This window comes from Pteropus alecto, unplaced genomic scaffold (assembly GCF_000325575.1).
Source record: "Pteropus alecto unplaced genomic scaffold, ASM32557v1 scaffold87, whole genome shotgun sequence".
NCBI lineage: Eukaryota > Metazoa > Chordata > Mammalia > Chiroptera > Pteropodidae > Pteropus > Pteropus alecto.
In genome coordinates this window covers 674,769-688,715 of record NW_006443225.1, presented here as the reverse complement: position 1 = coordinate 688,715, position 13,947 = coordinate 674,769, and the positions used below count along the sequence as shown (strand labels likewise).

Here is a 13,947-nt window from a genome sequence, read left to right as displayed (position 1 = left end):
CTGCTGGTTCTGTTTCTCTGCCTGAATGAACACTGATGGTACCACCGGCACTAATGTGGGAAGAGGACAAAGAAACCCTTTCCTGTGGTCACAGCCAGTACAGCCTCCAGGGTCGGGGGGTGGGTGTCGGGGGATCAGAAATGAGGCATTGGAGATGTGTCAAAGTAAAGTCCAGGGTAACAAAAATAGTGTTAGGTACAGGAGGGCCCTATCCCAACCTCCACCCCGTAGTGTGGAACTGGACTCCTCCCTTACCTTTGAGGGGGAACCAGACTTTGCATCCAGATTAGCAACGCTACATGCTCACCTCTCACTTCACTGGGCTCTCTTACCTTCGCTGCCAATTTACCTGCCTGAAATGGTCCCACCGAAAAAGCCCGCCTCAAGCCCCATACAAGTTTCAAGTCCCCTCACATTCAAGGCTGATGCCATCTTCGGCTCAGCAAGGCTACTCTGCTAAAATAAACCTTGCTTAACCCCTTTGGCCTGTGAGTTCTTCCTTCTGTGAACCTAACAAATAAGAAGTCCAAAATGAAGAAAAAGCACAAGGGTCTAAGCATGGGCTACCTAGAATCAAAACAAGAGAGAGCTCACAGAGCAAGAAAAGCTGAGATCAGGAGTAGAGGGACGTTGGTTTAAATAATTCCAGAGGGTTGGGACTAGGGTTAGTAAATAAGGCACAAGCCTCCGGTGAAAAACTTAAGGGGGTACCAAAAACCTCAGTCATCAAGGTAAATAATACTTTAATAAAATATTTTAAAATCAAAATTAATGAAAAATCCATGATAAACAAAATAGTAAAAATTTAAATAAAAACAGAATCACAAATCCAAATCCCTTCCATGACTAACTTACATACACCGGTCTAGTAGTCTTTAAAGTTGTGTCTTTCTCGTTTGATGGGACTGACTGTCAGTCTCATAGGACCTCAGGGAAGTTATATGTGGCCATACTCAAGTTTGTGATTCAAAGACAGGAGAGTAGGTACCAGAAGTAAGTTGTGTCCTAGAAAAACTGCCAATGTTATGGTCAAAAAGCACATTCAAACTGAGGTCATAATCAACCAGCTAGATGCGCAATGGGCCAAGACATGGAGCTGGGTGTGGAAAAGAGGTAAGGAACCTGGAGAGAAAAACGGTGCAGCAAAGAATGAGGCTGGGGCACCATGACACGGAAACTTAAAGAGCACATAATGAAAAGCCTCCACTTATAACACCTTATAGGAGAGCATTTCTGAAATTACTTAGAAACAATAATATACCATTTGCCTGTGACTTGTTTGAAAATTAATTGAGTCCAAATCAAAGCAAGTTAGAATGCTCAAAAGCAACTGCAGAATTAAAGAGAGTTATTAGCATTTTGCATTTTTTTCTTCTTTTTTCTTTTTATTTCATAAAGATGAAAACATTAATGTTTAATATCTGTATCTCAACACTTTGTTATTGTGATGTATTAAGAACCAGCCAATATAAAATGTGGTATAAATGAAAAGAAAGAGCTGATTAGGGGGAGATGTTGAGTATACATACCACATATACATACACACACGTATACACACATGTATACATGCACACATACATACACTCATACATACACGTGCACCCCATTACTAGATCTGAAAAAGATTTCTGTTATACTAATTCAAAGTTAGTACAGGAATAATACCCTTTATAATGCACAAAACATTCTAATGGGGTAAAAGCTATGACTTCCTTTATGCTCGTTTATTATTGTTAATTTATTTTATTGCTTAAAAAATGGAACAAATGTAATATATAAACATATGAGTGTTGTTTAATATCAATTACATTCATATTGGATATTAAAATCCTCACAAACGAAAGCCCATTTCATCTATAAGGGCCGGACAAGTTTTCATGCCTGCGCAATATTATTTATTGTTAAAACCAAGTATTCCATAAGATTTCTGAGTACCAGTAGCTATGTAATATATAGATATTTGATCTAAAATAATCAATTCCATGCAATTACTATTATTGTTAGACAGCCTTTAGAAATAATGAACCAAATAGTTACTCTGATTGATATGGAAGCCACAGTTGCAAGTCCTGAGAGGCCAGGCAGTGGCCAGCTCACTGAGAAGCCATGTGGTGGACACAAAAAAGACTCTATCCTTTACTGAGTTTCTGATTTTGCTCACCTTAACTTCTCTGAGCCCATTTACTACACGGGGAGAGTTAAAACTATTTCCCTCGGTTATTATAATGATGATATAAGATAAAATGTGAACACAGTGCCACTGCGTAAGATCTGGCACTTGTAATAAATATCCTTCCCTGCTTTTTGCTGATGGAAGAGAGTAGGAAGGAAAAGCATTTCCCTCATTTCTGGTGAGGACTGAACAAGGACTAAGACATGCCGGCTCTGCATTTCTAACTTGAAAAGCTGTATTTCTGGCAAGTTGGTCTTGATGCTCAGGGCAGAAGCTGTCTGATCTCATGAAGAAAGGCTCACTCACACGACATTCAAAAAACCCTAAAGCCTCATTGCCCAGCATGCACCGTACTCTCACTGACTTATCTGCACGAAATCACAGAACCACACCAAGTATCAGGTTCCTTTGAGATGGAAGCAAACACAACCGTGGACTTCCAACAGCCTAGATATTTCCAAGGACATAAAACATGCCCCTCATACCTAACAATATTTTCTGGTAATGTTTTGATCATTAATTAATACTGTTTAAATATTAGCACTATTTTAATGAATGTCATACCCATTTGATTGAATCATGCAAATAAATATGAATCAAGAAGGTAGGGTCAGACCCATGCTAAATAAACTTTCTGAGAGGTCATATCTGTAAAAAATTTGGACTGAAATAATGACAATAATTTTTATATAATAATATACTAAGCATTCGCTAATAAGTATTTGTGAACATTACCGTGTTCTTTTTTCCTAGAAAATCTAAGACTGATTTTTAAAGTAAACTAGTTTACTTATTATTCTTTGGGTACAGAGCTTTGACCTAAGTTTTTTCCCAGCTCTTTCTCATTATTACTGAGTGTAATTAAATTTTCTCTAAAGTGCTAAAGCAGCTAACAAAGTCGACAAGTGTTGACAAGTCTGTTTAATCAATTCTGATATAGGATGACATATGCAGTACTCAAAAAACAATTACTGAATTAATTGATTCACGCAGTAAGGAGTTAGGTAAGAGAAGACACTAAGCGGGGAAGAAAATTCAAGGCTTTGCAGAGATTAGTGATTTGAGTCTTTTTTGTATGACCCAAAGAAATCTGTTCACGTCCCTAAATCTCAACTCCCTCATCTGTAAAAAAGGAATTCTGTTATTAAATCTACATGTTGCCATAAGGATTAAACTTTATCACATGTCTAAAAAACAGCATAGCACTGTAATAAATGCCAGACTCCTGTTTCTGTAGGCAGACAGTAGCTTCCCCTCACCCATGGTTTCATTTTTCAGGTTTCAGTTACCCACAGTTTCAGTCAGAAAATATTAAACAAAAAATTCCAGAAATAAACAATTTATATGTTTTAAATTGTGTGCCATTTTGAGTAGTATGAGGAAATTCTGTGCTCTCCAGCTCTATCCTGCTCAGGACATGTCCTGCTTTGTTCCTCATGTCTATGCTGTATATGCTAACACCCTCCTCCCTTAGTCACTTAGTAGCTGTCTTGTAAGTTATAAAGAGCTTCCTTTAAGTGAAAAAGTGCAAGTTCTCAATAAGAAAAGAGAAAAAAATTATTTCCGAGGTTGCTAAAATCTCCAGTAAGAACAAAATTTCTATCCATGAAATTGCCTAATTATAAATTAAACTTTATCATAGGTGTGTATGTCTAGGAAAAAAATAATATATATAAGGGTATGGTACCATCCGTGGCTTCAGGCACCCACTGGGGGTCTTAGAATGCATCCCCCGAGGATCTATTGGGGGACTACTGTACAGCAAAACAGCACAGAGTCAAATCTAGTGAGTTTTAATTCCAATACTATTTGAGAAGGAGAATAAGAGAGGGACATATTATGGCTGTACACTGGATTTTCCTTCATCATAGCATTAGTCAACACTTTTCTAGTTACAAAAGACTAATGTCCAACTAAGCTAGTTAGGCAAAAGGGGGGTTTCCTGGAATATTCAAAAACCTTAAGAAAGGCAAATACAGACCAGCCTTGTGGCAACTGGAATCAAGAATTATATTGTTGCTAGGGGTCTTCATCCAGCTGTGATTTGTTTTTTGCATGTTAAATTTGTTCTGTCTTCCACATGGCCAGAGTTACAAATACGGAAAGGAGAAAGAACAGAATGAACCCTAGGGTGTTAGATTGAAAGGAAATGGAAGTATCATATCAGTATGACTGGCTTTGTAATAGCTATTTAAATATAGAAGTTGTGTGTGTGTGTGTATGTGTATATAAGAATGTAGTGAGTATATGAGTGTATATCTGGGTGAGTATGTCTGTCACATGTGAGCGTGTGTCTATATGTACACGTGTGAGTGTGTGTGTGTGTTTTCTTTATCCACCAAAACGGCCTAGAAGTAATGACATTACAGTAGCAATGAGCACACCTAGCACCCAGATCTTGATTTGTAATACATTGTCCAAAAAAAGGAAGTAAAAGATTCTTGGAGACAACTGATTCTCAAAGTGCATCTCATTGCTTCTCTTGGATTTTATTGGTTTGAAGCAAGTCAATGAGTCCAGCTCTCACTGAAGTAGAGAGGATTACATCAGGGCCTGAATGCCACTGGGAGACATCACAGAAGATGCCTACCACAGGCAGCTGCCACTAGTGGGGAGAGAGCCTGTGAAGTGAAAAAGAGACAAAGAGCTTCTGGGATGTTGGTAATGTCATATTTTATCACACACACACACACACACACACACACACACACACACAAATTGCTCTTCAGTATGTGTGTTATAATTCACAAAAAAATTTAAAAAGTATAAAATCACATATGTACAGAAAAATCAGAATGAAAGCCAAATTACTGATTAAAATAATAAAAAATGTTTCAAATATCTTCATACCTAAAAACAGTCTTTAATAAATTAAAAAGGAAATTTGGCAATATAACACAATGATGAGACCACTAATTCTTTAATCTATTTAGATTTTATAAAAATAAATTACAAAAAAATTAAAATAACAGTAGAAAAATAGGCAAGGCTATAAGTAGCTCTTAGGAGAAAGTATACTCCAAACCAAAAAAACATAAAAATGTTCAACCTTACTATGAAAGAATGAAATTACAACAGAAACAAAACATTTTTGCCTCTTAAATTAGTAAAGATGTTTTGAAAGTCAGTTCCCAGTAGTGGGAAGTGTCTGAGATGAAATCAACACTCTTATATACTCTATTAGGGCTGTGTCTGTCAACTGAACTATAAATATATCCGATCTTTTCAAATTCAAATTGTATGACCTTATTTTAGAACACTACTTATTTTTAAATTTAAGTAATTAATCATGTTAAATAAAATTTAAAAATCAATATTCTATAATCCTATCATCATCACAACTCAACTAATATCATTCTGGTTCATGTCCTTGCAAAATTTTCTGAAATGGGTGTTTGTACATAACTGTAATTTCAGTGTACTTAGTTGTGATTTTTAGTTAATGTTATATAAAGCAATTTATTTCCATGTTGCCATATATTTTATTGCCACAAAATGTTGCTCAGAATAAAAATAACATGGATAATTTAATTATTGTTCCATTTTCACATGTGTTTCTAAATGTGTTATTCTTTCCCAATAATGTTGCATAAACATCCTCCTAGATAGCTTTTTTTCTCATATTAGATGATTTCTTCAATAGAATACTCGAAAATGATATATAGTTAGTAATGCTTTCTTAACTCTATATTGCCAAATTAATTGTCATTCATGAATTTATAAAGTCAATAAAGAAGGATGAGAATCAATTTAACTCTATTTTGATAACAATGGGTATTATCTAATTTGTTTTTTTGTTGTTTGTTTGTTTGCTTTTTAATTTAAGAATGTAAAAGAGTTTTTTGTGGTTTTTTTTACCAGTTTTCTGACAAAGAAACTTTAATAGAGGCAAAACTGAGTTAGCCATGCTGCTCACAGTTAACATTCCAGGACCAGCTTCAAATTGTCTGTCACAAGAACAATTAGAAACAATATACTGAGGTGGATATGAATCACTGTCTGATAAAATCATACGGTTCAAAAGATTTGTTCTGATTTATTAAATGTGATAATGCATGGGCTTTGAAAGAAAGGAGAAAACTGTCTTAGAAAGCCATTTCACTTTCTGAGAATGAGAGAACTATTAAGAACTTTTAAGGAAGGAAGAAAATTAAAAATAAACTGGTGATACAAAAATCAAATCAACCAGAAACTACGGTTTTGAATATATATCTCTAAGATTGAAGTTGAGTAGGATTCCCGAAGATACTTATATCTGAATTGAGATAAATAATCCTTAATCACGTTAATGACAACTATGTGTTAATGTCTTTTACATAAGTAAAGGGAAGGAACGCCCACAGACAATTTCATGTGCAAGAGGTTTCATTGCTCTTCGAATGAACCGTTAACATAAATGAATCAGAGCAAGAATGGGAAGGCTTTTGGCTAACATTTTAATATTATGATCAACTGAGAAGTTGCCCAGCAATTCTCAAATTTCTAATTTACGATGGCCTCTAACATGCTACTGGGCTCCTCACTGATGTTCGGCTCCACTTTTCACCTCCATACACTGAACCTTGGACCACTCCCCAAATTGGGTACCACACTGTGCTTGCTCACCATTGTTCACATCATGGCATACATAGAAAATTAAGTCCTCTGGGCAGATTCAATGACAAACATGAAGTTCTGCAAGAAAAAAAGTATTGTCATTTTTTTTTTACATTACCTAATGGTAAGAAAAATAATAAAATCTGTTCCATTTCTTAATTAAAAATAATTTCTTAATTAAAATTGATTTTACCAACAGATTTTTACTTGAAATAACCACATACAAATTCTAATCAAGAGCTTTTGACAATGAGCTCTTTAAACACTTCATAGTCATCATCAATGACAAACTTTCACAAGTCAGTGATAAAAAATACAAATATTTTTCAACCTTTCAATGACGTAACAGTTGAAATTATTTTTAAAGAATCTAATACTTCTATATTTTCTTTTATCAATAAATGCAATGTAAACATTTCTCATGATAAGGCTAATGAGTCTTGAATCCAATAAAATGATTTATACCAAGTATTCCAAAATAATAATAAAGCCTAATTTGAATAAATCTGCTGATTGTAAGAGTACATCTTTGTAAATAGTTTGGATGTCACTAAAAGGGCTATATAGCTATAAATGAACAAAAATACCTCTCTCTACTCATAACCACATCTCCATGAAGACCTTGGCCTAGAGTTGTACCCACCAGAAGCCCACACCAGGCTCCTATCTCTCATCCCTGACTGTCATACCTTATGCTACTCACCATGTTCAAGGTACACCCTCATCTGCATTTGCACTCTACAGCTGGCTGCAGAGATCCACATCCAGGTGTTAGAGCTCCTCGTTGGCCACACTCAGCACGTCATGGTAAACAATGAGCTTCAGATATTGTTCATTGTGTCACCACCCAGTGACAGAGCAGCTTATCATCAGACTCTGTTCTTTTCAGATTACCCTCCAAAATGAGACACAGCAGGAGATTACCAAGCTAAGAATTCTCATCATCTTGGTGGTTAGGAGACAAATTTCTCAAGAAAAATCTAAATTCAATTCATAGAACTGTGGTTGGGAAGGTCTGGAGATATAGAAAGAGTTACTGACTTTGTGCTCAAACAGGGAAATCCACTGCCAGCTCTGCCAGGTATTTATTAGATGTGAGGCTTTAGAGAAGCTACCTAACCTCCCTGAATCCATTTTGTTCTCTGTGTAATGGAAAAGAATGGGATATAGAGGAAGACTAGAAAGAGAGATTAGAGAGAAGATAGAGAGAGTAGGAAAGAATATGTTAAAAAATTAAAATCTGGTTTGTTTAGGTTTCCAGCATGTAATTAAAAATGGATAGTATATCTAATCAGAGATCCATTCTGAGATTTACTTATTTAACAAATATATATTGGGTATCTGGCATTTTTGTAGGTTCAGGGGATACAGTAATGAATAAATAGAAAAAAAAAAAATTCTGCCCTTATGGGAATGTAAGTTCTAATTGGGAGAGACAGACTATAACCTGAAAAATAAATACATAAATTATAAACTACAGTGTAAATATGGAGGACATTAACCAATAAAAAAGGGATAGAGTCCAGGATAAGGAAAGGTCACTACAAATTTAAAGAAGGGGATTGAGGAAGGCCATTCAGGTAAACAAACACTGAAAGGAGGTCATGGGACAAACCAAGTAGACACTTTGAGAAAGAGGATTCCATGAAGATAGAACCACAGAGGCCTTGTAAAGGGAGCATGCCGGCACATGAGGCAGCGGAAAGTTAATAATGTGGCAGGCAAGGAAGGGGCAACAGTAGGAAGTCAAGTCACAGATAATAGTGCCCTGAAGGCCTTTGTGAGAATTTAGGAGTTTTTAATCTATGAGATTAGATGAGAGTATCAAGGTAGTAGGTATAGAGAGAAAGGAAAAGAGAACCAAATGCTGAACCCTAGGCCATTTTAATATTAAAGAGTAGAGGTAAAAAAGAGGAACAAGCAAATGAGACTGAGAAGGAGCAAGAAGTAGAACCAGAAGAATTACATCCTGGAAATAATTTTTTTAAAAAAATATTTTAATAAAGAGCAGTGTGGGTGCCAGGCCTGGCTGGCCCAAGGTCTGGCTGTGATCCAGGCCCTCAGCTAGGGATAGGACCCCAGATTTAGAAAATATGTAAACATACTTCAGCTTATCGTATCACGCATATGTGGCTGAAGGCCACTATTGTAGTCTGTTATGTGAGGAGCCATGTGGTCCCCTGTTTTTGTTAAATATTTTAATAAAGAGCAGTGTGGGTGCCAGGCCTGGCTGGCCCAAGGTCTGGCTGTGATCCAAGGCCTGGCTGATCCAAGGCCTGACCGGTCCAAGGTTTGTCTGTGATCCAGGCCCTCGGCTAGGGATAGGACCCCAGATTTAGAAAATATGTAAACATACCTCAGCTTATTGTATCACGCATATGTGGCTGAAGGCCACTATTGTAGTCTGTTATGTGAGGAGCCATGTGGTCCCCTGGAGAGCATAAGGGGAGCACGAGAAAGGGGAGCAGAAGAAGTGCATGCAATACCACACAACCCCACAATAGACTGCACTTCCCAACAGAAGTGCGCTCTGTGCAATAAAGTTGGTGCCTGCCATTTCATCCTTGTGTCTGCCTCTTGTGCATTGTTCCAACTGGTGTCTCACCATCAAACCTTCCTTTCTCGATCAGCAACATCCCTGACACTTGGTGTAGTCGACATGATCCACTTGGCCCTGACAAGGAGTGATCCTTGAAATTCTGCTAATAGAGCAAGTAAAATGAGAATAAGGGGAGCACGAGAAAGGGGAGCAGAAGAAGTGAATGCAATACCACACAACCCCGCAATAGACTGCACTTCCCAACAGAAGTGCGCTCTGTGCAATAAAGTTGGTGCCTGCCATTTCATCCTTGTGTCTGCCTCTTGTGCATTGTTCCAACTGGTGTCTCACCATCAAACCTTCCTTTCTCGATCAGCAACACCCCTGACACTTGGTGTAGCCGACATGATCCGCTTGGCCCTGACAAGGAGCGATCCTTGAAATTCTGCTAATAGAGCAGTAAAATGAGGTTTGAGAATATACCATTGCACTTAGAATCGTGGAGATCATTTTTTATGTGAAAAAGAGCAATTTAAAGTGAGTTCAAGAAATGGTGACTTACGAGTTGAATACAATTCATATAGACAGCCCTTATTAAGAGAGCAAAATGAGTTGAAGAAATGCGCAACAAAGTGAAATATGTAAAATTAGGATTTGGTGAAGATAGTTTCTTAGTTATGACACAGGTGTAGGCATGGGAACAAATAGAGAGGAAAGTAAAATCCTGGAGTTCAAGAATAAAGAGGCCATAGTATTGGAAGTATTTTATTTCTAAGATTGCTACACACATGGATATCCAACTCAAGAAAAGAGGTGGATGGGAAGGAAGAACCCTTTCATAACAATTCTCAGGAAACATGTTCCAGGTCACAGAAGGAACAAACAAGATTATGACTATATTATGAATCCTTCCCAGTCAATCCTATGTGAGCTCCTGGTTACACAATTGTCTTAATTAACTCTGAGCATTAGGAATTTCAGAATTATGTTTCACTGAAAATTCCAGTGCTATGAAAAACTAGAAACAGGAGCAGAAAAGTCAGAGTCAAATTCATGAATGTAGTTTTTGCATTACACCTTTGTGGACTGATTCTTAAAGCAAATATTCTGGTTATACTAAAGATACAGAGAGCAATATGGTGAGACGGGACGGCAGCATGAAATGACAGGAGGTGAGAGCAAACAGTGAAGAGCAAATCGACGTTAAGGATGTTAAGGAGGGAGTGCTGATAAGACAGTGATTGACTAGATGTATGTGAAGAGGGAGGACAGGGAGGTCAAGAACAAGCAGATTAAATATGATGAAAAAAAGAAACACAATCAATCGTAGAGAGTTTCAAATGTAGTAAAGGCTCATAATGTCAACATTATTTATCTTTTTTGAAGCAATATCTTTATACCTAAGAAGGCAACTTTGACTTACTGGGCTTTTCAAGTTAATGAATTCAGGTTAATCCTGGCCAGGTGTCTGTTTCTGATATGTTTGGATTCTGGGAAAATTTATTTAACCTCATTATAATTTAAAGCTTTTTGCTAGCTAACTAGATCCAAGGTCTTTCTGATCCCTAGATGAAGATCTGCATGCCAAAAAGTAGGAAATCTATTTTGAAGGTTTGAAAGAGTTGATTTGTTCTCATAAGAACTTTAATCATCTTTCATTTATGGAAGTTATCTCTACGTGAACAAAATTAGATATTTTACCACAGAAGCTGAATGTTCACTTGCCTGGTCCTCTTAGTCATCTTTTTAAGAACATGAAGAAATAGTACAGGTACCTCCCACTGAATGACCCAAACTCTGTTACATGAGGCAAAACAAGTTAGAAGTTTAAAGCAGCACCGAGTGGGCTAAAAATATAAATATCTTTTCCTGCATCATCTTGTTGAATAAATGAGAGGTCAAAGAGAGAGAAGACATGCTGGAGTTCTAGGGTACTGAGGGAGAGAGCAGTCCCAGGAGGGCAGGCATGGTGATAGGCTCAGGACCACTCAGTTTAGCCTTGGGATTCTGGTCTAAAGGACACAAGGAAGGAATGGGGTAACCGACAAAAGAAACAGTGCCTAAAGGACACATGAAAGACATCCTATTTATAAAGTTAGCCTTGCGTTAGGTTTTATGGAGTACTGATTTCTGTTTAGCATTTTATGAATGAACTCATGGGCTACACATATGTTTTTCTAATGGCATAACACAACTATCGAATATAATGCTAAATACTTCTTGTGCATTTATTTGACAAAGAATAAATGCCTCGAAAAAATAGTGTGTCTATAATGACTATAGAGAAGTGTTAAGTACCAATAATTATATTCAACACATCAAACAAGAATGCTTTGGAAGAAGTCATTAAAATGAGACCATTAATTAAAATATACTTCATAAATTTTGTTTGAGCAAAATGTACTTGAGATGTGGTACATTTGGTGCAGTAAATAAAATCAAAGAGTATGCCCTGAGAACAGAAAATGTTTCTCATAAAATCCTGATGGTGCGTTCAGTAACTCCCTTTCTTCTGATTTTATTTTTCTCTTTAAAATCCAATCTATGACACATTTGAAGTTCTCTCCCACCCAACAGCAACATGTAGAAAGTAATAAACTACACACATCCTGGAGGGACATACCGAGTGAAGATATTCTGGTTTCCAAACTTCTCAGTTGACAAGATCTAAGACAGTCACCAATTCTAAAAGCCTGGCATACTGCCAGGGAAGAGTGGGTGAAATATGTTGATAATAAATACAAGAATATTGGAATTGAGTCACACGAATGTTTCTTGGTTTAAACAAAAACAAACAATTCAAAAATCAGACTTGAGGGAAAATTACTTCTACCCTGGGCATCTAAAAGCATGGATGGCAGCTCAGCCATCCTATTATAATTGTTCAGCTAAATCTTGTTTATTGACAGTGATACATTGAGCTTTTTAATTCAGCAATGTTCTCACCTGAAAGCTCAAAAACTAATCATTTTAATGCTATTCTCAATAGCTTTAGCTATTGTCAGAAGTGTTTTCCTCTTCCAATGGAAACCTGAAAATACACAAACAACCCTAATAATTAAAGATCTTCACTTCATCTTTAAGTGCTACTATGAAAAAACAATTTTAAAAATATATTTCAATTTTTAAAATATATTTGCAAAGAAACTCATCTACTTAATAAGTGAAGTTAATTTTCTTCCCCTTAAATGTCTTGTTGAAAGTTAATGGATTCTGAGCTCAATACTCAACTTTTGTTAGGATGTTCCCATGTTTCTCTCCAATGAGTCAAATAATGCATAACTAAGGTAAGGGACATTTGCCATTGGCATTATGTTGAACAGAAGGATGGAAGGAGGTTGTCATGCCATTTCCATAGTGTTTGTGCTGCCAGAAAATAGGACTTCCTTAATGGCCTTCATACAGCACTGTCATTCTTTTGAAAATGTTACTGGTTGGAAGATTCACCAATCAAAGGCAGGCCCGTAAGGAGCTCATCAGCTTGTACAGGAAAAAACACTGAATAGACAGTAAGAGTGTAATAGTGCCTCAGCATATACAAAGAAAAGGAGTTTACCCGCTCAGCTTTGAAAGGTTTTGAGAGCGTCCCAGCATCTACCAGTCACAAGTTGAATCTTGAAAGAGAAAGATAAAGGGCCAAGTAGGTATGGAAGAAAGAAAGGGAGAAGATGAGAAATGGAAACGATATTCTAGGTAGTGAATGTTACATGTCGAAATGTATGGAGCTTCAGCAAATACCCCAGCATTCAGCAAAGTTTCTCCAGGAGTGGTCTATCAGCCATCTCAATGTAAATCATCCAACTTGCTTGTTGAAATGCATTTTTTGAGCCCTGAAGCTGACCTACTACATCAGAATCTGAAGCCCAGGATTTTCTATTTAAGAAACATTCTAGAAGATTTTTATGTACGCTAGATTTTATATTCTCTAGCATGGCATAAGTGTGAAGAGAGAGTAAGTGGCAAAAGACGATTCTGGAGAAATGAGCAGGTTTGGACCATGAAGTCCTTGAACACTAAATATTTGGGACGTGGGACTTTCCTGAGTACAATAGAGACACCACAGCCAAGATCTACATAAGAGCATGAAAAGAAAAGAATTCTACTTTAGAAAAATCATACTAGTTCAATAGAACAAGACTGAGGCAGAGAGTCATCCAGGGGACAGGAGAGCTGAAGAGAAATAGTGAGAAAGTAAAACTGGGAATTCATTAATTGAGATATGGTTGTGGAGGGAAGGAGACATGGTGTTGAAAACAGGGGGATGTCAATAATGTTCTCTCTCCAGAGTTCTGCCTTGAGTATTACATATAGAGCACAGATGACAAGGCATGGTGAAGAAAATGAGCTCAATTTTGAATAGGCTGAGTTGGAAGTGTCTGTAGAACGCAGGTTTAGAAGTTACATTTGAGATGGAAAATCTAAAAAGGGTTATAGACTTAAGAGTGATCAATACAACTGGTAATAGAAACTGTGGGATAATGAAAGCTTATGGTATCATTTTTCTTCATAAAATGGGAAATTAAGTTACTTCCCAATATTTAGTAAAAAAAAAAAAAAAGGAGGTGTCAGAGAATGCAAGAATTATAAAATAGCTACCACGAAGCTCATGAGAGAGAGAAATGAAAGAAAAAAGCAATAA

At 36.7% G+C, this 13,947-nt stretch overlaps 1 pseudogene; it reads left to right on the top strand.

The window, feature by feature from the left end:
- The first annotated feature begins 1,078 nt into the window (after positions 1–1,078).
- The window catches only part of LOC102882516, a 29,817-nt pseudogene continuing 16,948 nt past the window's right edge, over positions 1,079–13,947 (top strand).